This window comes from Cupressus sempervirens, chromosome 4 (assembly GCF_028749045.1).
Source record: "Cupressus sempervirens isolate cs-2001-9-10 chromosome 4, ASM2874904v1, whole genome shotgun sequence".
Lineage (NCBI taxonomy): Eukaryota > Viridiplantae > Streptophyta > Pinopsida > Cupressales > Cupressaceae > Cupressus > Cupressus sempervirens.
This window is the reverse complement of record NC_143121.1, coordinates 292,475,656-292,481,994: the sequence shown is the minus strand read 5'-3', so window position 1 is coordinate 292,481,994 and position 6,339 is coordinate 292,475,656. Positions and strand designations below refer to the sequence as shown.

Genomic DNA, 6,339 nt, shown 5'->3' with positions numbered 1-6,339 from the left:
CTTAAGATTCTAAAGTTTTGCTTCAACAATTCAATTAGGAGTTTCCAATGATGGACTTCAAGAATTTACCTTTCTTTGAAGAATGAGGAAAAATTTGGAACTCCAAGGAATGGTGGAAGGAGCAGAGCTAGCTTATGATGGGTCTATCAATCAATAAGGATTTTATATTTTGATGATTAGATTGAGCTCTTCTCTCATGGATTTAGATACTAAAGATGAGACAAGATGCATTTCGTCAAGTTTTTAAAGTAGTTTATAGATTTTGAAAAAATTAATAGAAAAAATTAGATAGATGAAAAAATACAATAATTCTATGAAAAAGTTGTTGATTCAATGAGATATATAGGAACTCATAATTAATATCGATTAAAACCTTGCACTCTTTAGGTGCAAGTACTAGTATTAAATTTAAAGACTTGTAGATACAAAAGAATTAGTTTTGAATTAATTGTATTATCAATCATCCGGGTGTACACATTTGACAAACCATTTTGCTAAAAGGATCAGCATGTGGGTCAGGAATCTGTTATTCGTCAAATATAAAGAAGAGTTAACAGCCTGTAATTTTTTCCTTTGTCAACCGTAAATTTTACCTTTTGATTTTTCGGGTCACTAGCACACCCTTGGTAAATTGTCCAGAAAAAAACAACTGGGAGGATACCGTGTTAGCTTGATCCATGAAAATAGGAAAATGTTAAACAACTGAAAACTTGCTTTCTGCGAAGATTTCGCTGCGTGTAGAGAGAGTATTTTGCCATCGATTATTTGTCAAAGGTAAACACATAATGTGCGGCAGCGCAGAGCAGTATATCCGCTTGAAAAAAAGGATGGAGAAAACTGCTATACAGAGGCAAAGACAAATTACAACTGTAATTCATCGTGCATTTCTATTAACTATGGAATATGAGAGGAAGAAAAGAGATACGGGTTTCTTGAAGACTGAGAAGTCAAGTCTTTCTTTTCAATTGAGATGCACTTATTCTTGTGAAGGTGTGCCTTCCATTATATCATTTTGAATAATTTTTTCTGACGGAATTCAATTGTTAGGGTCAATTATGTTTTTGAACATATTGCATTTGCATGATCGGTATATAGTATAAAATTAATTTTTAACAGATTTTATTTCCAATTCAATTAATGAGACGTGTTTCCTGTTTACTTTATCTTGCGAATGATAATACGTTATTTTATATAATATGTCAATTTAATTTTCATCATTATTATAATATGTTAATTTATTTATTTTTAATTATTATTTTCGCAATTTGACTTCTTGTGGAAATTATCTCCTACCTATCAATTGATGAGCTTAAGGGGCTTTCTAATGAATGGTTCATAAGGCACAACACTTGGTGAAGGTTTTGCAAATGGGGTTGCAAGTTTTGGGTTTAACCATGGAGGAAACTTTGTAGTTAAGCGCGCTCAGGCGAGAGTAGTACTGGGATGGGTGACCTCTCGGGAAGTCCTGGTGCTTCACCCCTGTGAGCATCACCTAGACCCAATGAGTGCTAAGTGTTCCATTTATTCTCATGAGAGATGGATTAATGTTGAATCACTATTTATGAAACATGGGTCAATGAGTTTGACTAAAAAATCACACAATTAAATCCTGGTAGCAATATCACAATTTGAATTACTATGGAAATTATCTCCTACTTATCAATTATTATAATATGTCAAATTTTTTAGTTAAAAAAATAGGACCTTACCTTTTGCATTATATTTATATAATTTATAGGTAAAAAAAGCACTTGTTATTTTTTCTAATATTCCAACTATCTCCATCATATTTGGACGTTGTTGCGATAGCTCCCTTGTGCAAACCAACCTCACTTGCATTAATCGAGTAAGACAAGCCAATATCATTGCTTTGTTTGACTCATTAACATCTTTGAGTAGTTGTTTATCCACAACTTCTTCAATGTTTCTTGGAAAATCCACACTTAACCATTTTGGTAGATTAATACCTTCTGTAAACATGGTATTTGTTGGTCTCGTCCTTGTCAAAAATTCTAAAAGTAGAACTCCATAGCTATATATATTCTCTTTTGTTGAAATCTTTCCACTAACTCCATACTCTAAAATATATTATTATTAATTATGATTATCAATCCATACAAAATACCAATATTAAATAAAAAGTTATAAAAAGTATTAAATATTGCAATAAAACAAAATGTTGTACCTGTTGCCAAGTAGCCTATAGATCCCTTGAGTGCATTTGTAGTAGTCAATGAATTTCTTGAATTTTCAAATAAGAGTTTTGTAATGCAGAAGTCTGCTACATGTGGTGTCATATCATTCCCTAATAATACATTGCTGGGCTTCAGGTCACAATGATGATGTAGATATTCCATTCCTTATGCTATCTCTTTTGCTATTGTCAATCGGTCACCCAAATTTTATTTGCATGCATCTCCTTCCTTGGGATATAACCATCTATCCAAACTTTCATTTGACATGAATGGAAAAACTAATGCTTTAAAATCAAGATTAGAACAAGAAGAAATGATTTTAATCATATTACGATGTTGAACTCTTTTTAGCACATTACATTCTCTTTCAAAACTTTAAATAGCACTTTCATCTTGTAAATTAAGAACTTTAATAGCAATATTTGTACCGTCATTGAGAATTCCTGTATATACAAATCCAAAACTACCAATTCCTACTAGCATGGTTTAGCGGTTTGGCTAAACCTACTGGTTGCATTTACAAGTTGTTGATGTGAAATCCTTTCAGGCCCAGTTTTGAGTTTCGGCAAATCTTGATTTGTATGCCTCCGATAGAAAACTATAAACAAAAAGCAAGACATAATGAATATTGCTATGCCAATCACAACCGGTATGATCACCTTTTTAGTGACCAAAGAATGCTTGTGCTTGGAATCGATGCATGGTTGTAATTCAATCCAACTGCCACATAGACCAACATTTCCGGACACTACTGACTTTTATTCTTGTGAAAACTCCTCTCTTTGTAATGTCCCCGATCAAATCATTTGAAGAAAGATTGATATAATGAAGCATTTTCATTTCTTGGAAAGCCACTGGGATTGCACCTGATAAATTGTTGTTTGAGAGATCAATAGCCTCAAGATTTTTTAGACTTGTGAGTGATGCTGGTATTGGCGCATCAAATGAACTCCACGAAAGATTCAAATACTGCAAGTTTGTGCAACTTGATAGTGCAGCTGGAACTTTTCCTGAAAAGTTGTTGAGAGACACATCTATCGCTCGAGCCATTACCATTTTACTCATTACTGAAATAGAACCTTGTAAAAAATTGCTGGAAACATTGAAATTTAAAATTGGATATTTGTAAGACTTGACCACTAAAGAGGTATATTTCCATCGAGCATGTTATGTGCCAAGTCCACCAATTCCAAAGTGATACATCTCCCTAGACTTGCAGGGAGTTCCCCAGATAAATAGTTGTGATAAAGAACAAGGCGTCTCAACTATGGGAGATCACCAAGGCTTTCTGGAATTTGAACTGAAATCATGTTTTCACTTAATGACAATAGATCCACTTGTTTTGTATGACCAAAACTTTCAGGAATTCTTCCATCTAAATGATTTTTGTGCAACATCAGCTCTTGAAGATTTGTAAGGTGACCGAGTGCTAATGGAATATTGGAGCCATTCAAGTTATTATCAGATAAATCCAAGAATAGCAACTTTGTGAGGTTTCCAATGCCATTTGGTATGTGTCCCACAATTTGATTAGAGCACATCAAAATATGCAAAAGGCGATTTGATAACTGACTAACACAAGAGGGCAAAAGGCCAGTAAGATAATTGAAGGACAAACTAAACTCAAAGTAATCTTCATCTTCATTTGAGCTCATGAAACATTAAAGCTCTCAAGGCCTATCTAATATCTGAAGGGTATCGGAGATGTTATTAAATAGTTGGGAAGGCGTATGCGACGGGGAAAATGTCGGTTAATTTTCCCGGCCAGTAGCATAACAGTGTCTGCCCCTCAGAAGAAAATGGAAGGAAAGTGAGGAGAAAGGTGCTCAGCTTTAATAAAGGAATTATTACATTTACCAAACCGGTGAAATGGACGGAGATATTGCTTACACTCTGACAAGATTTCTCATTGGTTTTCAATTCTTTTATTTAATGTTTTCTCTGCACATATATGTAGTAATAATATATGACTTCACCTTCATGTTCATGAATTCATTATATATTCTCATAAATTATTCTAAATGTTATTTTTGACTCAACGTCATTGAATCTTATAAAACTGCGAGTCCATATGCAATGGTGAAAAGCCTTTTGATTTTGCCGTCCAGATGCATTACAAGGTCTACATTGGTCAATTTTGACCGTTGTGGCACGCAGAAGAAATTGTAAGAAAGTTACCGGCCAATTAATAAATGAAGATAGTTTTTTCTTATGGCTCGGTTAGTTTTCCTTCCCTCTGACTAACACGGCACATACAACAAGTGATCGCAATGAAGGCGGTGCCCAGAAAATAAAATTATTGGAAATACGCACAAGAGATTTTCAATCATCGTGGAAATTCAATCCTCGCGCTTAGAATTTCAAGGTAGGCGGCTGAGATGAGAATTCAAAGATGCACACTTGAATCAAAATTTTGTTAGTGGAAAGACTTGTAGTAAGGACAATTTTCCAAGTCTTCCACATGTGCCAAATGATAGCACGGAGAGGACTTTCCCTAACCACATAAATAGTAAGTCATGGTGATGCCATGTGGAAGAAATAATTCCATAAACCCTCCAAATAACCAGTAGAGATATAAAAAGCTTTATCCACCCAGCGGACCCAATATACATTACTTTATTATTTAATATTATATCAAAATTAGAAAACACCTGATTTAGAATTTTTAAATAATTAATAAATTACAATATACAACACTTCCGTCCAGTGCATAGCCATTTCAACTTTGGATCAGAGTGTTTTTAATACTTTTACAATGCTTCGAAGTCGCACGCTGTCAGTTCGTGACGTAGCTCCGTTGTGTGTTAAGAGAATTGCTAGAAAATTTTGCAATTACGATTTCTATAATAGGTCTATACACATTAACACGAGATCTAAAGCATTTAGTTTCTTCTCGATTGCCGGCGTCCTTAGTTTAGATTAAATAAAGATAAAGGAGGAAGAAATAAAAATAAAAGGGGTAGAAAAGGGAATTGAAATAGTGGAAGAGGATTAGATCTTTAAAAATGTAGAGGCATAAACAAAGAGAGAGACAAGGAGAGGGATTGAGAGAGGAAGAGGTAATGAGAGGGATGAATGTAGAGAAATAGAGTTAAAGATGATAGATTATGATAAATTGAATTTATATTTTTATTATGAGTACTTTTTAAAAAGGAGATTATTGTAATTTTAATTTTTTAAATGTAAAAATTTATTGTGATGTGAATATCAAGATTTAACTGTGTGATTTTTGAGTCAAACTCATTGACTCATATTTCATGAGTAGTGATTCAACATGAATCCATCTCTCATGAGAATAAATAGAACACTTAGCACTCATTGGATCTAGGTGATGCTCACAGAGGTGAAGCATCAAAACTTCCCGGGAGGTCACCCATCCCAATACTACTCCAGCCTGAGCGCGCTTAACTACAAAGTTTCCTCCATAATTAAACCCAAAGCTTGCAACCTCATTTGCAAAACCTTCACCAAGTGTTGTGCCTTATGAACCATTCATTAGAAAGCCCCTTAAGCTCATCAATCGATAAGTAGGTAATATTGAAATAAATAAAATAGTAAGATATAATTTATTTGGTAGACTTTGTGTGGGAGTTTTGTTTCTATAAATTTAAGGTTTTGGTACAAAAATTGTCACTCTTTTTGTTAATTAAATTTTGGTTAATTTTTATTTCACTCTATTTTAACTCTTAAATTTTTGCCTATTTATTTAGCTTAATTATGTTAAATGTAATTATTGACTCTACTATTTTCTATGTTGACTTCGTTTGTTAACCCTCGTGTTAAAATTCACACATGAAAGACCAAATCACTTGGTCATCAAAGCAGTTACTCAGCACAAGAACAAAAAACCTAGTGTATGCCGAGTACTATTAACACCTATTGTGATAGCGTGTTAACCCACCTGCGTTTGAAATTTTCGACAGTTAGTTTTGTATTTAATGTGGTAGGTAAACGTTTCACTTTCCCATCCAGTTTTGAGTTTCAAATCTGGCACCCTTTGAATGCTTTATTATATCTTGTACATGTATGATGTAAGCGATAGATTGATGATAAGATTGAATGAGACGTAATATAGATAATATATTTGCATGTGAGTTTTGGTTGTGCTCTATTTTTCTCTATTCTGCAAATATCTAATATTGTA

The 6,339-nt window shown here is 33.6% G+C and overlaps 1 pseudogene; it reads right to left on the bottom strand.

The window, feature by feature from the left end:
- Positions 1-460: 460 nt before the first annotated feature.
- Positions 461-3,850, bottom strand: LOC149561166 (putative LRR receptor-like serine/threonine-protein kinase At3g47570; annotated as a pseudogene).
- Positions 3,851-6,339: the final 2,489 nt, after the last annotated feature.